Raw genomic sequence first — 17,007 nt, 5'->3', positions numbered from 1 at the left:
TTCAGGGAAGGAGCCAGTCCACCACTTTGCAATTTTGTTGTAAGCCACCTTCTGCTACCTGCAGACCACGATTAGACCTGGAGATTGAGAAATTTAATTCTGTATTAACTGTATTCACATTTGACAACCACAAGCATACTTTTATATGAAGCCATTGGTGGGCAACACAAAACCACCACCCAACCAGTCATCAAGAACACACTGCAACTGATTTTTTTTTTCCTAGAAACCTCTTCCCCCACATTTTTTTAAGAACAAAATTCTAGACTGCCCCTCTATGGGAAGCTTGCATTCTCTGTGTTTATAAATAAGTAAGCAGTTTGTAACAGCAGCTTTATTCTGACACCAATCAGATAAAAACATGCACTAAATATAACTTACGTAGATATTATGGAATGATCTCTACAGAACCAGACATCTTCTATCAGTGATATGCACCCTATTCCAGATTAGAGAACAGAAATATTGATCTCAAGGTTTGCCACACAGTTTCTACATGGCCTTCAATAAGAAAGCAAAACAACTGGAAACATCTGAAAGCCTGTGATGGAGTGACCTTGTAGAACACAAAGCTCTCCTGCTTATTTCACACTGTAAATAGCCCATTGCAGGGGAAAAAAACACCCGCACCACACAGGCTTACTATATTTAGGTGACACCTTACCAACAGGGTAACCCCTAGGAGAGTAAAGGCTGGAGGCATGCCCACATGCCAAGCTACACCACTGAAGTGTCAAATGTTCTGCTGGGAGAGCTGCTTTAACCACTGCAGTTTCTTACCTTCATTCTTCTCAGTTTTGAGTACATTACAGTCGTTCCTTTCAAGGCTCCACAGTGCTTATTTTGTCTAAAAAGTGCGTTTTTTACAAATGTGTGTTTGTGACTACACGTTGTTGTAGAGTGAGGCTAACACACCAGCACAACAGTGCTGTGACCTGTGTGAGGCCAGCAGTTCAGCTTACTGCAATAAAGATAGCTGGGCACCAAGGGGAAGAATTACAGTCCTGATTGTCACTAGGCTGAGACAGGGGGAAAAAGCCAAATGCTGAAAAACATCCAGAGACCCCAACTAACACAGCATGCACCACCACCTCGCGCCTGAGGCACTTGCCAACAGTCATCTGGGCAAGCAGGGAAGTTACTGGTCCAATACAACAACAACAACAAAAAAAACCATGCTCAATACTTTTCTTGTTGAAGTAATAGCTAAAGCTGCAATACATCTTTCAGTAGAGGCAGCTTTTAGCAAGACTTCAGAAGGTCTAATGATACAGCCTCTGCATGCAGGAAACTGAAGACAACTCCTATTCAATTATCACCTTGCAATTAAGATATTAAATGAACTACCAGCTCAAGCTGGCTGAAATTTGGAGTCAGATTTAAACTAACTTCTTCAGTGTTGAGATGAAGCTTGATTAAAACAGAGAAGCATCAATAAATTATATCCAATAAAACTATTATGAAACTTATGAGAAATCTATACCACAGAAGACTGGCTTTATGGTATTTGACTTTGGAGGCCACTTGCTGAGCAGTAGTACACTTTATTACACAAAATCTATGGCACACAAACCAAAACAAGCTCAGGGCAAGGAAAGAAAGGTAAAGATGAGTCTTAACCACATACAGAAACTTCTCAGATATCTTGATCTGTGTGCTTGTGCAATAAAGTGGAAGCAAGCTTTTACCACAAGCAGTATACATAATGAAGTGGATGTCCAAAAGCATGTCCAATCTCCTGAGAAAACTGCCAAGCTCACAAGGTTTGTATTACCTGCTATTACAGTATCAAGGATCTACAGAGCACAAGGAATCCTTAGGTGAAGCAGTGGTCTGCACAGCTCCAAAACAGAACCTGTTCATTACATGAGAGCAGAGCAAGAACATTCATTCTGTTACTATGGATTCAAGCACACGAAAGTAGGTGACCTTCCCAGCTGCTTGGCAAGCCTCTGCCGTCCCTCCAGGCAGATACTGAGAGTGCAAACACCTAAAGGCATCCAGCTGCCCAAGGCCACCAACCTATGCAGACTGCAGAACAGCCTTCATTATCTCCTGGCATCAAGGTTCTGGCTGATTATAATAATGTGTCAGGAGACAACACCCAGACAGTTCAGTTTCATAACACTCAACTATAACAATTCCTCAACAGGCCCTATGAATTGTTTATGACAATGAAACAAAGCAGAGGAAACACAGATGCACTACAGAGAACATCCGTAGTTCTGAGACGCTTCAATACTGAGACACAAGTAAGGATGCAAACAGAGCAAAATATCCAAGGAATTCCTTTCATTTAGGGAAAGCTCGCAAATGAACAACTCCAGCAATCCACCTGTACATACAAAAACTTTCATTACCTAAAACTCAGCAACAAATAAAATTACTTGTACAAAATCAAAAGAAGCATCAAAAAAAGTACACGGTAAGTAAGTAATCTACTATGTGATACAAAAATAATTCTCAGACAATTCTGGCAACAAATTCATTAAATCAAGTCACATGTTATAACATATATGAACTACGAATCATACCAACAGATTTTATTCCAGCACCTTAGGGCTGCTGATGGCAGCTGCTGCTAACAGAGACCTGAAAGGGATGAAATTTCAGACAATAAAAACAGTTGATGTTCCTTCCACACTTCTTGAAAGATAAAGGAGTAAGAATAAAGTTCCATAAGTTTGGCTTGTAACACTAAATGAGGAGCAAATAAAGCATACAAAATAACATTCTCTTTGGTGGAAGCCTGCAGTAAGACTTCAGCTCCTGCAAACTTACACCTGAAGTATTACTGAGATGATACAGCAACATACAGGCTGCCCACTTAAAAGTATCTGGTAGAGAGCACACCTGAAACACAGAGTTGTTCAGATATTACTAACATAAAGAAACACCAAATTTCTGCAAATTTTTGTAGATACTTTCTAGATATCTACTGTGTAATAAAATGGTCAAGTCAGCACCAAGGGCGTCTTGCAGAGGTGAAACTGGCAGACAAGCCATGCAATTAGGTAAGATTGCAACAGTAGAACAGCAATCAATAGGCTTCCCAAGATTAGATAGCAGTCAGCCACAGAGTAATGGTTTAAGAACCTCGACGACTGATGGGAGAACAGCAATAACCAGTGCACACATCAGATGACAGTGCACTGCAAGAGACAGAGACTGTTTACACTGCCAAGAACTGCTAGGCCCGTACATCCAGAAATGGTCTGTATCACACAGCCATCAACCAGCAGCATGAAAGGTGAGCTGTCCTGCAACTCAACATAGACACAGCGGAGGCAGCATCAGTGCTTCACATGCTTAGACAGCATCAACAAAGAAGCCACATGACCATTAGAGCTTCAGCCAGGAGTCAGAAATAATCACGTACATGGCAGAACTGAAAGATTAATGTCCAAAAGGTGGAAAGGAACAGTTCAATACAAGCATTTCTTCTTTTTTTTCCTCCTCAAACGAATAACCAGAAAGAAGTGATGAGTCAAAAGGAGACATACAATAATTCAGTAATGGTTTGAACACCAGCACATTTGCAAAACTAAAAGATGTCAATCCTCTTAGAGGAAATCACAAAGTCCACATGCAATGATGGACAAAGCACCATCTAGTTTCAACCAACGCTTTTACAGAAAAAACCTCAAACCAAAATAACAAAAAAGCAGGACAGGATCACCTTCAGTAAACTGCATTGAGCCTTACATGTTGAACCTGTACTTGGCATCAAAGACAACAGAGGAGGCTTTCTTCAGCACCCTAAGTACAGTTGTCCAATCTCCACAGAAAATTTTCTAATGAGTCAGGCTAGATGTCTGTGCTGAAAAACAGTATGAGAAGACAGTTTCAGTGCTAATTTCAGAGAGGAGCTAAACAAGCCACTCTTTCAGTACAAAATGTTGAGCACAATGTATACTCCCAGGAATTAAGATAGATGATCACTAATAGAAGTTAATTTTTACATTCCACAAAGCGACAACTCCAATACTGCATACACCTTGCTGCAAGAATTAGTTCTTCAAACAACCCATCCTTTCAATCAAGTGGGTTTTGGGTTTATTTAAGCTTTAACATGTTTAATTGTCAGGTCCTTCACCAACCAACGTAAGCTTTCAGACAAATGTGGGCAGCAAATCAAGGCGCAACAGTTTGCTTTTTATTACATTTAGTTCTCCAGTTTCTGGGAAAGTTATACACTGATTTATTGATGGGACTGTGTTTTTTGAAAACTGTGACATTTAAGTTTGCTGACCTCAAAGAGCACAATTTAAGTATGAACAAAACCAATTCAAATCTGCAGAAGGTTTAAAAAAATGTTTAAATAAAGCCAGGTAATGAAGATGTTAGGGAAGTTCATGCTTTGCAAAAGGTAAAACTCCATCAACAGAATACCAGAAGAGTTTAATCTCCATAGTGTCATCACTATGACACTATGTCGTCTCCAGAGTGACATCACTGCAGATCACATGACAGTCCAAAAAGCACTGCCTGTGTCAGAGTGGAGTGTTAAAAGCCTTTCAAACCAAATTTCAAGTTATTCTTCAGGGTTTTTTTCCCAAAAGAACATCACAAAGATTCAAGAGGACAGCATCCTGACACTATTAAAGTTTTATGCTACTTTGTAAGTTAAACAATGAATTAATATTGATACAAATAATCCTAATATTGGGATGCATGCTGCATGTTTGTTTTCTGTATCAACCAGTATCTCCCAAAATGAACACCTACCCAGCTTATTTACAAATATTCATGGTGAATGACTTTGCCATAAGCTATCTTTTTAATTGAGCAACTTAAAGGCCAAGACAGACACAAGCAAACTACCCATACGAAATACAGCCACTACAGAGAAGTGACATTAAATAACACAGAATTAAAGACATCAACAGTAATAAAATAAGCAGGAGAGTGAAAAGCAACTCAGAGTGAAAAACAGATTCAATTTTAACAATTTCCAATCAAACAACCCCTTATATGCCTCTAAAACTGGACACCCAGTTTAAAAGTAACAACAGCTGTGTATTGTTTCTTTTGCTCCAGAGTGGAAGCTGTTCTGACCACTGCAGAGCACAGGTTACCAGAAATCCAAAACTTTTAAATAAAGCTTGCAAAGCCAAACTTCCAGTTTTACACACTGTATATATGCCACTTTTCTACAGAATAATTTTCATCAAGCTATTACTTCTATCTACTAAGCAGTCTTCCAATTATTCACCATTTATCAATCTATCACTAAAAATAGTAAAATTTCATGCTAACTTCACCCAGAAAATTTGGAGATTTTTTCCCCCCTCAAACTAAAAGCAATGCTAAGGACATCTGACACATCAAAACTTCATACAACTGGATGAAATGACAGGCTCACAGGGGAGCATATGAGAATTTCTTACAGCAAGAGGCAGCATTCAGAAAAGGGCAAAACTATAATCTTCTTGCAACTCAGAGCTGTAACAAAGGCTTGGTCCTGCTCAGGGACGGAATTAATCATCTGATCAGCATCATTTCAGAAGCAAGGGCCATCAACAGTTCACTTTAGATCAATTTCCTGGAAGGTCTCAGTGTTTCATCTGAAAGAGTTCAGTACCAAAAGCAGGTACAATTGCCAACTAACTTCTATAACACTTGCCTATAATCCTGTAAATGGCTCACCATCCATCCTAGTTCAAGTTATTTCTTTCCTTACACAAAGTTATTTGCTAGATTACCCAAAACAGGTTACAGAACCTCCAGCTACAGATTTGCAAGACTCAGCTGCACCCTGCCATGTCTGACCTGATTTAGCACAGGCTGTAGTCCTACTTGTTTGGAGGTTGGAAAAAAGTACTTCCCAGGCAAACTGTAATTCTGTAAATTAGAACACCTTTTAAAGAAAAATATAAACCTGAGGAAAATATTATGAAAGTACTTCCTGACTTCCCTTTTAAAGTCACATCATTGGTATTTCAAATACCTCTAATAATAATAGCAAAAAAAAAAAAAATTCTCTGCCACTAAAACATTTGAATCAGATTTAAGAGCAAGCAACTCAGATCTGTCCAAGAACTGATGATTCTTGTAGATTATGCATTAACAGAATGCGCACTGTGCATAAGCCAGCACAGCAGCATCTTCCATTTATATCTCCCATTTAAAAATGGTCTCCCACCATAGTCTTGAAATAGTCCAATGATCTTACCTTTAGCATCCTCAGGTAAGAGTAATTATATTTGGCTCACTAGAAGCATACAGGTAAAGCACCAAGTAAAATAAGAAAGGCAGATCCACATTAATTGTGAGAATGGGCACACAAACCATAGTTCATGGACAACTCATAGTCTTTCTTGTTTAACGGTAGTTTATTCATCAGCTCATAGTCTTTACCACAGTGACCTCAGACTACCCAATGGCATACAGATCCTGAGTTCCCAAACCCTCCTGAAATGATGGTGCAGCAAAATCCTCCTATTTTTTTTTAATTCTTCAGTGAAGATTATTCAGTCTGCTGCAATTCAGCGCTAGAGACATGACAAGGCAGCAGCCTCAGCTACAACGGGATAAATGGAGGCAAAACGCAGTCTCTAACACTTGCGTGTTAGAGACTCTAGCACCAACTACTCACGCTCATCCAAGAGTAGTACAGTCACACTCTTTTAGGAGCCCAGTGATGTTAATAACTTCTTTTTTGGCCAGTCGTATACGTTTACAGCTGATCTCAGAAAGACAAAAGGAGCACCATTTCACAGATCACTCCATCCAGACCTCACTGGTGTCAGATAATGCTATCAAACTGAACTAAGCCCAGAACACACTACATGGACCTCATAGTTGACAGGAGACCAGGGGGAAAAAACCCCATATAATGTATCTACAACCATATTTTTTACAGTAATGCCAATTCCTCCTTCAATACACTTGTTTTGCTTGAAGAAGGCTTGTCCATTTCTTCATTGACATGAATGGAGCCTACACAGCAGAGAAACTGACTCCGGAAGAAAGCTTGTCCTATTTCTTCCTGTTAGACACATTACAGAGCATACAGAGTAAAAGATATTAGCCATACTAGGAATACTAGCCACTAGAATGAAGTGCTACACCACACACATTCCAACTGTTTTACCTCACCTCAGGGATTCTGCCGTACAGCTGATGACCACTGTTACTCTGAGCACACAGACAACTCTGTATGCACACTCACAGGGGTCTGCACTAGAACTAGTTCACCAAAACCCACTGTAGGTTACAATATCTCAACTCCCAGTGCCTTGATTGCACTAGTTTCATTTCCCTGCATAATTACTATATTGCAATATTTAAATCCACATTTATATTAAATTCAAAAATAGGCTAGTTTTAATTTTTAAAAATAGTCATCTAAGATTGCAAAATAAAAAAATGGTGAAATGTTTAAGTATTTGAAGATTGCTGACAGCACACTGGCAACACTTAGCCAAGTTGGAAAGGCCCAAATAAATTCTATGGCAAAGCCAAACAAAATGACAGACATTAAGGGAACCATCTAAAGTGGAATGATAACAGACACTGGGAAGTCAATACAAGTGGGCAATTCACAGATCACATCAAAGTCATCCACTAAGAGCAGCTTCAGTTTTTCTTGACGCAAAAACTAAACAGAGTAGTAACTAAAGCAGCCTGAGTTAACTTAATGTAAAAGGATTAATGCAATTCATTCAAGGGAAGAAGTCCATGAAATAAAACTGAAGTTAATATAGGTGCTAAGGATGGGAAAAAGGAAATTTCCCACTGACATAACTTTTTGGCACTGAAAAAGCCCACTCATGTAGAAAACTATGACTCATAATTAATAGAATAGTTTTACTTGGAGGACTCAAAATTATCAACTAGCACTGACTTTTTTTGTCAGATAATAAAGCATACCTATGCATAGCATACTCTGTGAAATCATCTCCACAACAACAGAGAAAACAGGAAAGGAGAAAAACGTTCTTCCCATGCCTCCATCAGAGCAACTACTGAGTCTAAAAACATCTTCGTACGTAAATCAGGAAAAGAAAAAAACTCCACAGTGCAAGCACTCCCTTAAAAAGAAGTAGGCTGTTATCTTTCTCACTTTAATGTTTGCATAGAGCAAACTGTACAACAGCCAGTTCCATGGCACAAACACTGAAGAAGCCCTAATTCTTGCAATCAAGTAAAGCAGAATAAAGAGCATTAACTTTTCCAGCTTTAACTCCAAACTACTCCATAGAGTGAGCATTTCACGAACTCACCAGGTAATCCTCTAAATTAAAGGGATAAAGGCAACTAAAAATGCTTGATTTTCCAAATTAAACAGTAAATCAGGATACTTCATGAAACTGAATGAATAGAGCAAAATTACTTGAACAGAAATAGAGACTTAGGGCAGGCAATCACTTCAGCAGCTTCTGTTGAATCATGCATACCACACGTGGCACTTCTGATCACATAATCTGATCTCATCATCAAACAATCAAACTACAGCAGTGGTGCACTTTCACATCTTGTATGAATAGGTAATATGCCACACTTTATACAAAACATATACATTTATACATGTACATGGCACATATATATGTATAAAAACATAAATGCATCTTTATTTCTGTAGATTAAAAAAATCAGTCCCACACTATCCAGCTGGCTAATCTGTATTCCACAGTTCCTATTAGAAATCTTAGCAATTATTTTGCTAGATTGTTGAGACCATTAGCTACCCAACATGTTAAATCTCAGCTCAATAGTAAATCCTAGAAGATTAAAAAAAAAAAAGCCTCCTTAGAGTTGACATTTTTGTACAAGATTCTTGGCTCTGCCTAAAAAAGAAACCCACTTCTAACATGTGTGGTTGAAGACAAAAGTTTGAAACCCCAAAATGCAAGACTTAGAAGCTCTAAATGCATTTAGTGTCATTACTCTGTCAAATGTTGACTTTTTCAAGGCCTTGACACTGCACTTCTGCAGTCAGTCGGTTCTCAGATATTGATTTCAGCTGTAAGTAAAACACATGAGAATAAGGAACAATTATGCATCCGGCAGTAAGGCTCTTCCTATTTACTGAATCACAACTGCTTAAAAATATCATAAAACCAAATTAAGGGGTTAGCCACTAAAACTTTAACATTTGTTCAAATATTTTCAACTTATGGAATCTTTACATACAGAAGAATCATGCTTAGTCTGAATGGAAACTCACATTAGGTAAAGTTTTAGTATCAGATTTACCAGATTATGATCACTGTTTCAGCTACAGTTCCAAAGCAGACTGATCTCAGCCAGAAGTCAAAGCTTTGCAATATTTTAAAAGTGACTATATGAATTTTTAGCAGAGCCTTGTTACCACACGTACAATTACTCCATAAAAGCAGAGCTCAAATGCAATCCATTGCTCACCCACGATAATTAGCACTAGGAGAACTAAATTAACCCCAGTGGCTGGTGCGCAGTCACGCGAGCCAGCCGCTACAATGCTGCTCTGCAGTTCCACCAGAGCACGCTGCATGTCACGAGGAATAAACAATTTTTAATACCAATCTTATTTAGCAATCCAGAGAGGGAGATCTATATTAGTTATCACCATGCACTCTGAAAATCTTAGCAATATAAGCGATGATAATGACTTTAGAGAGATGTGTAACTGTGTACCAAATTAATTCAGAAAAAGAAAGAAATTGATTACCCATTAATATATATATTCAACAGCACAGGTATCATCCAATTTGTCAGACTTAGTGTCAACAATATTTTACATTATAGCTACTCTAAGACCTTACAATGCATAGGCAGTGACCAGTAATGATTTTTACCTAAGTGAAAGTCATACATCTGCCAGTATGTGACTTCATCTTTCAGATAATCCCCCAGTGTGGGGTTTAACCAGCGGGACTGTCCATCACATCACAAGCATAAAGCAAACAAGTAATAAAACCAAAGTACAGGCTTAGAACCCATGCAGAACATCACCTACATACCCTAACCAGAAGGGGATGCTCAGTTCTCTGCTTTTAGATCATGCAGTAGAAAAACAGAGAGGGAGGGTGTTTTCACGGGGTTGTTTTCTGGGCATTTCTTTGTTTTGTTTTATTTTAAATACCTGCACTCTCTCGCCTTGGAACAATGGTATCAAGTTAAAGCTCAATGTCCTTTTCAAACTCTAGCTCTCCTCTCCTTGCCAACCTTGCATGGTATAAATAGCAGCAAGTAGAGGAGAGAGCATTAAAAATACTCCTCCAAAATCTCAGGAGTGTTCGTGCTTGTAGTGCAGGACCAAAGCACTCCGGGTGCACGAGAGCGAGCTGTAGCACATTTTACACATATCAAACACGGTGTCAGTGTTCATCTAGCTAGAAGGAAAAAAAAAAAGAAAAAAGAAAAAAAAAGCTGCGACAGGAATATACAATTTCTGTATCTCTCAATATCGAAAACTCCAAACACACAACCTGGGCCCGCCGAAGCTGTGACCCCTCAGCCCAGGGGCACGGCCCCTCGGGGCGAGCCCCGCTGCAGCCGCACCTGCGCTGCGCCCCGAGGCCGCGGCTCAGCCTCACCTCACCGGGGCCGCGGAACGCGGCGGGCGGCAATTGCCAAAGAGCACAGAAGGAAAGTAGGCTGGAGCGGGACGGAACGGCGGCAGCGACCCGCTTCCCCTGGGCAGCCGCGCTCCGCTCCCGTTACCCGGCCACCCCGGGACGCCCTCGCTGAGAGAGCGAGGAGAGAAGGAAAAGGAAGAGAAGAAAGGGGAGCATTCACACTTCTGTAAAAGACAGTAAGTCAGCACTTACGGCGGCACGCACACACTGCCCCTCACTTGTAGATCGGCGCCGCTGCAGAAAACTGCGCCGCGGCCGCTCTCGCCGCCGGCACCGCCCCCCCCTCCGCCCCCGCGGAGGCCCCGGCAGCGCCGCGCCCGCACCAGCCCGCCCGCTCCTCGCCAGCGCCGCCGGCTTGCCGTTCGCGGCTGTCCCGCCCCGGGCTGCGCCCCTTCAGCAGCCCCGCGCCCTCTCCGGGCCGTCCGGTGCCAGGCGCCGCCGCCGTTTCCCGGGCGCACCTGCCCGCAGCTGCCCCCTCACCTGGCGCTGGCCGGGCGGCGGGGCCGGGCCGGCCCTGGGCGGTGCGTTTGTCGGCGGGGGGGCCCGGCCGGGCGGTGAGAGAGGCGCAGGTAGCCGAGCGGGGGAACTGGGTCAGCGGCTAAAAATACCCCACGGGATGGAGCAGGATCCGGCCGCGGCAACCGGGGAAGCGGCCGGATCCTCCTGCGGGCTGTCGGCGGGACCGGGGTGGCGCGGGTCTCGGGGGATGGTGGGCCCTGGCCGAGCCGGGGAAGCAGTGACCTTGCTCCAGCCGGGCAAAGTGCGCTGGTGCAAACTCACAACCGACGGCGACAAAACCTGCCTGGTCTCGTTTCAGTTCCTAAACCGCGTGTGGCTTCACGGCCGGCGCGCGGGGCGAGAAGCCGTGGGATGCCCCGGTGCTGGAGAGCCGGGCTAAATCACCCGCCCGGGGCAGCGCCGGGGCCGGCCGGGCCGCATTCCCGCGGCAGGGCCCTGCCCCCGCCGGGCCCGGCTGCCATCCCTGCCGCCCCGGGCTGCTGCGGGAGGCGGCGGCATCGCTCGCGTGCCCACTGCTGCCGACCCGACTGAGGGAGCGTGGAAAAGAAGTTTATTCCTGCGAAGTTCCTGCAACATACTGCGATGGCCAGGGAGGCAGGGGAGTCGTCGCTCCTGGAGATGCTGAAGAGGCGTCTGGATCCGGTGCCTGGTGATCGGGTTTACTGGTTACAATGGCAGTGCTGGGTTGACAGTTGGACTTGATGATCTTAAAGGTGTCTTCCAACTTCGAAGATTCTGTGAAGCCAACTGAGAGCTACCTTAGCAAAACGGTGTGTAGCAACACTAGGGCAATGTCTATGTTACAACAAGAAGTCTCAGGAGGTTCAGGCATAATTTTCTTGATGGCCTAAGCTGTGCAATGACAGACTTGGGCTAAGTTTGTGTTTATGCAGAGTGATTTATAAACGCAAACCAGATAGCAAGTGTGTGAGTTTAGTGATTGGCCACAACTTCAGACTCTGCCGTAACTCTTTTTAGCATTCTGTCCATGATATTATTTGCTACCACTTCTTGGGGCTCAGCATCTTGGATTTCAGTGGTAGTAGAGCCAGCATTTCCCTCCAGGGTCTGTCCACTCGGAGTTCAGTGGAGAAGGTTCATATTTTGGTAGTCTCCCTGACACAGTGGAGTAGCTGCTGGGCACCTAAGTGTCTTCATGGTGGTGGCATTACTCGTAACGTAAGGCAGAGAGGAAAAATATTCTATTCATTATTGCAAAGCCCTAAGAAGTAAATTATGCCTGTGTGATTTCTGGGGAAGAGAATCTTCCAAATGCCAGCAAGGTTGGAGACGCTTACCTGGCATGTCTGGTGCATGAGGGCACAGCTGCCTTCAGGCTCCCTGTGTGCCAATGTAGGAGTCTGTATCCAGGACAGATTTGGTGACTCCACAGGAAATGCTTTCCTGACATCAAGCTAGTTCCCTGACCTTCCTCTCTGCCCTCCTCTACTATATACAGTTGCTGGCTATTTATATATGTGATGAATATGATTCAGAATTAAACATGCCAGGAAGACACTGCTTCTTTCAACCTAATAATTAGAATAGGAATACAGCATGATTGCTTTGTTTCATCACCACATGAAAGGGAACTATTTATTGTGGTTGGCTTAGTAGTAATAAACAAAATATTTTATTCCCATCCATGAAAAGCAATCTTGTGTGTCTTTATGGGCTTCATCCAAAGTGTGCTGGAGTCAGTACTATTATGTATGGGTTTTCAGTTAGCACGTGATTGCAAATCTAGTAAACTGGATTAGAGCAAGAGTGATTTTGGGCTACAATACTGAGCATTGTACAAAACTTGAGCACCCAGGATCGTCTATATGGTGCTCCAGACCTTGGGAGGCAAACACTCCAGTAGCACAGCTGAAGCAGCCTGGCATGAGTTTGCTGCTGTGGCTGAACGTGTGGAGCAACGGACATAGTGAGATTTTTGTGGTGTCATTAGGTTACTGCTCATGTGAAACTGAGTGATAGATAGTTTACATAGCCAGCCTTTTAGCAAAGTTCACAGGCATGGCTCCAACTGTATGTATCAAGGCTAATCTCAATTACAACTTAAAAATGCCTCTGTCTTTGTCACCGTGGGGATGGTCTGGAAAGTATCGACTGATGGCTACAGCTGAAAGCTTGTGATGTTGATCTTTATCCTGCCAGAGATCACAGTTCATTCAGTGTTTGCTGCAACCATTCCACTCTGATGGCTCTTCAGTTTTTCCTGGTTTTGTTGTTTGTCTAGGCCTTTTATACAGCAGTAATCAAGGAGAAAAATCAAATTGAAAACCAGATACTTAGATTTTTTTTTAAAGAGATAATGACTTTTGCTTCTCTGCCTTTTTTTTTCCTTCCTTACCTCTTCTGGTCCATGCATTTTTGAGCTTTATAAATGTAGGAGGAATACTGCAGGATCATGTCACTGAATGTTGAAATTGGTGGGAAGGAAGTGAGGAAAAAAAGAGGGAAGAAAGATAGAATCACTTAAATAAGGAAGATAATTGAAAGACAGAGGAGGACAAGGGAGAGAGTAGCCTGGATCCCAAAGTAGAATAAAGCATGGGAAAGAACTGGAGACACAAAAGCAAGAGGTGAGTATCACAATAGATGGGAAAGGGAATAAATGAAGTAACAGGTCTTTTTTATATTATTTCCCTGTTTCTTGTCAGTAGGAGTAGTCAGGAGCAGGCTCCACAAATGGCTCTGAAAGATACTTTCACATACATTCATACTCCAAGATGAATGTATGTCTGTCTTTAATAATAGATATGATTGCAGCAGGTATAAATAATTTGAAATAGTACCAGGTAACTTGAGTATCAATAACAGTAAAAATGCAGCAGCACAGGATGGCCCAGTCTGTGTCCTGCTGGTATCCAGGGTAATGGATGGTTTTGAATAGGCTATTAGGGAACTCAGTTTCTGTTCCTGCCTCTTAATAGTTGCTTGTGTACTTTAATATTATATGGTAATTGCCTAGAAAAGCAGTGTTGTAATAGGAATTGAAATTTCAATTTCCCTACTCCCAGCTAGAGACCTTAATTGTTGCATGGCAAAGTGATGCCTTGCTTCCCTGGTCCAATGAATGTGGATTAGATGGTTCAAAATAACAGACTTTTCAGCAGGCACAATGAAAGACATTCCTCCCAGCTAGCCTCTGGCCTGGTGATGAAGGGAATTTCCTGGGAATTGTCAGATAGGACTTCTGACTTTGTCAGATAGGACTGTTGTCCTCATGACCTTCCAGGTCTTACATCTGCCTGTTTAGCTGCTGAGAGAACCTCTCCTTCCTCCTGTCATGTTTTTGAAAAATGCCAAAATCTAGGTGCAGACCCCACTGAAGCCTAACTCACAAATTAAATGCTTTAGATGCCAAGAAAGCTGTAGTTGGAATGTCAGTAATCGACAACTCGAATGCTTCTCACCCTACTTATTGGAGGTTCTGGTCCAAGGTACTGCTGCTTCTGGTGTGGTGGAGAATGGGGGGCATATGGCCCAGGGCTGTGGCTCCTGGGTAGCAAGCTGGTGCCAGAACTTGGGGGCTGCAGCTCTCAACACTCAAAACAGCTTGGCTGTGGTGGATTTATAGTCTGTGGTAAGTCTTACTCTGGCTGTATTTGGGGAAACACCATGTTGTGGATTTGTTTATGTTACACAGCAGTGTGTTCATGGGTGATTCGCTGGCATCAGGAGGCTGACTTGTGTCAGATGAAATCCCTGCAGGCTGGAGGTTAAAACACTCTGTTGTGTTGGTTTGGGTTTTTTGTTGGGATTTTTTAGGGTTTTTTTGTTGGGTTTTTTGTTTTGTTTTTTGAGGTGGAGAGAGGGCCACTAATGACTGTTGATAACTGCATTCAAATTCTTTAGCAAGTGATGAGTACTGTTCCCCATTGCTTATGCAGACTACTTAAATGGTACTATTTAAAGTACTGCATTAATACAAACCAAAACTTTCTGCTGGCCGGTGCCAACTTCGGTTTAACAAATGTATATCACCACAGTTGAACGTTTTCATTATCTTCTGAGGCTCAATTACTAATGACTATTCTTTAATTTTTTTACCACAAACTTCACATTCATATGACTTACTTGAATTAAATTGTATACTGCCTTAACAACATATTGGTGAGGTATGCCAGGGAAAATAATTGAGTGGTGCTGCTGAAAATGTTGAAAATGTCTTTTGATAGTAATTTGGGTTTGATCTTATAATTTTGCTGATTATTTTCTCTGTAATAGCTAAAAGTACCATAATTCTAAGGATCCTTGGTATTTTTCCTCCACAGTTTAGAAAACAATCAGACAGACTGTGTATATGCTCGCAAAAAGTACTGGTGAACAGATCACAGATCTCTCGGCTAAATTAGTTACATGTGTCATTTTTCTTCCATATGCTTTCCAGTAAAGCAAGGTTCAGACCTACTTACAGGCAGCTCTGGTGAAGAACTAGAAAATACTCTGAATGCTTTAACAATTAGACTAATTGTAGTTTACTTGATTCCCTAATGTAATAAACTCTGTCATTCACAGGCCATTATTTGTGGGATAAACCTCTACATTGTACATGTTATTCATTATTTATTCCTTCCATTATTCTTAAAGGGATATTTAAGAATGGGATCACGGTTTCTAGCACAATTCATAAGAACAAATCTATTCAACAATTTTAGAAAGCATTTTCTTATGGCAAATAATATAATTTTCATCTTCTGTGCTGTTAAAATACCTCCTTACTGCTTTATTCCTATTTATATGTCAAGAAATTAATATTGCTTTTTTTCTTTCTGATATTAGTGATTGAAAATATATGTGTGATATTCTTCTAGAGGATTTTAATTACTTATTTTGTAATTAGATAAAAATGGGCTTATTCCCCCCCCCCCTTTGGTGTCATTTCAATGAGTTTCCATAGCCATATGCAGAATGACAACTGTACTGTTCTGTGCCAATTATTACACCTTGGCATTTTCCACGTACACTGTTTCCTAAGCAAACACACTTTCACTGAAGCAGATTTATTAAAAATTATATATATAATAAATCCCAAATATGGCTATTTCTTATTCTGAGAGGAAGTGGGGGGGAAGCTTGCATAGTGAACATGATGAACCAGCAGAGTTATCTGTAACACAATAGCTTCAGTCAAGAATTTAATTGCCTTTGTCAAGTCCACGGGGAAGGGATATTACAGCAAGGAAGATGGGTAAACCTTGGAGAAGTATACTGGCAGAGAGGATGCCTGCTAGGAAAGGTTTAATCACATATCATGTGAAGATGTTTGAGAGAGTCATATATTGCCACAATGTCAATATTTCCAGTCCAACCTGCCCACTTCTTAAGAGAGTAGTGGTGTTCTTTTTAGATGTCAAGAAATGACTGACCAGAAAGAACATTTAGAATCCTGGTTTTCAGTCATGCTGAACTGGAACTGGTACTTAAATAACCAAAAGGACACTGATGTGATGAGTGACTTGGTCAAAGGAGAGAGAAGAGACCTGTAAAAAAAGTGCCAAGAGACGCTAGCTGATGGGGTTATTTGATGTGAGAAAGAGACAATGGTTGACAATAAATTTCTGTGGCACCTGATAACAAATAAGAGGTGACAGTAGAGGGTTTCTTCAAGCAAGATGCTGGCAGATGAGTCAGAAAGCTGGAGAAGTAGGAGATAATCTAGCTGTTAGAGACAGCACAACACATTCTTACCTTTTTTTGTTTTTGGGTTTGGGTGGATCTTTTTGGGGTTGGGTTTTTTTAGTTTTGGTTTTGTTGTTGTTGTTGTTTTGGTTTTTGGGGGTTGTTTGTTTGTTTATTTAAAGGAAACATTTTTTCCTTAAAGTCCTCCTTAAGATCTTTCTGTTAAAGGAACCATCAGTGGCAGAGAAATGAAGGTGAAGAAATAATTCCAAGTGCACAGACCTATGTGAAA

General features: G+C 41.6%; 1 protein-coding gene across 6 annotated transcripts in view; it reads right to left on the bottom strand.

Annotated features, from left to right (window-relative positions):
• MTUS1 (microtubule associated scaffold protein 1) overlaps positions 1-11,793 on the bottom strand; it is a 119,166-nt gene extending 107,373 nt beyond the window's left edge. Inside the window, exon 1 of one of the 6 annotated variants that reach the window (XM_064418017.1) lies at positions 11,663-11,793. The gene's annotated coding sequence lies outside the window, so the exon portion shown is untranslated. Of the gene's footprint in view, positions 1-10,757; positions 10,847-11,045; positions 11,102-11,306; positions 11,462-11,662 lie in introns of those variants that run through there. The other 5 variants (XM_064418015.1, XM_064418012.1, XM_064418013.1 and 2 more) reach the window with 5 other exon arrangements.
• Between the last annotated feature and the right edge of the window lie 5,214 nt (positions 11,794-17,007).

The sequence above is a fragment of the Passer domesticus genome, chromosome 4 (assembly GCF_036417665.1).
Source record: "Passer domesticus isolate bPasDom1 chromosome 4, bPasDom1.hap1, whole genome shotgun sequence".
Taxonomy (NCBI): Eukaryota; Metazoa; Chordata; class Aves; order Passeriformes; family Passeridae; genus Passer; species Passer domesticus.
The sequence above is the reverse complement of the archived record's forward strand: the minus strand, read 5'-3'. Positions and strand labels throughout refer to the sequence as shown.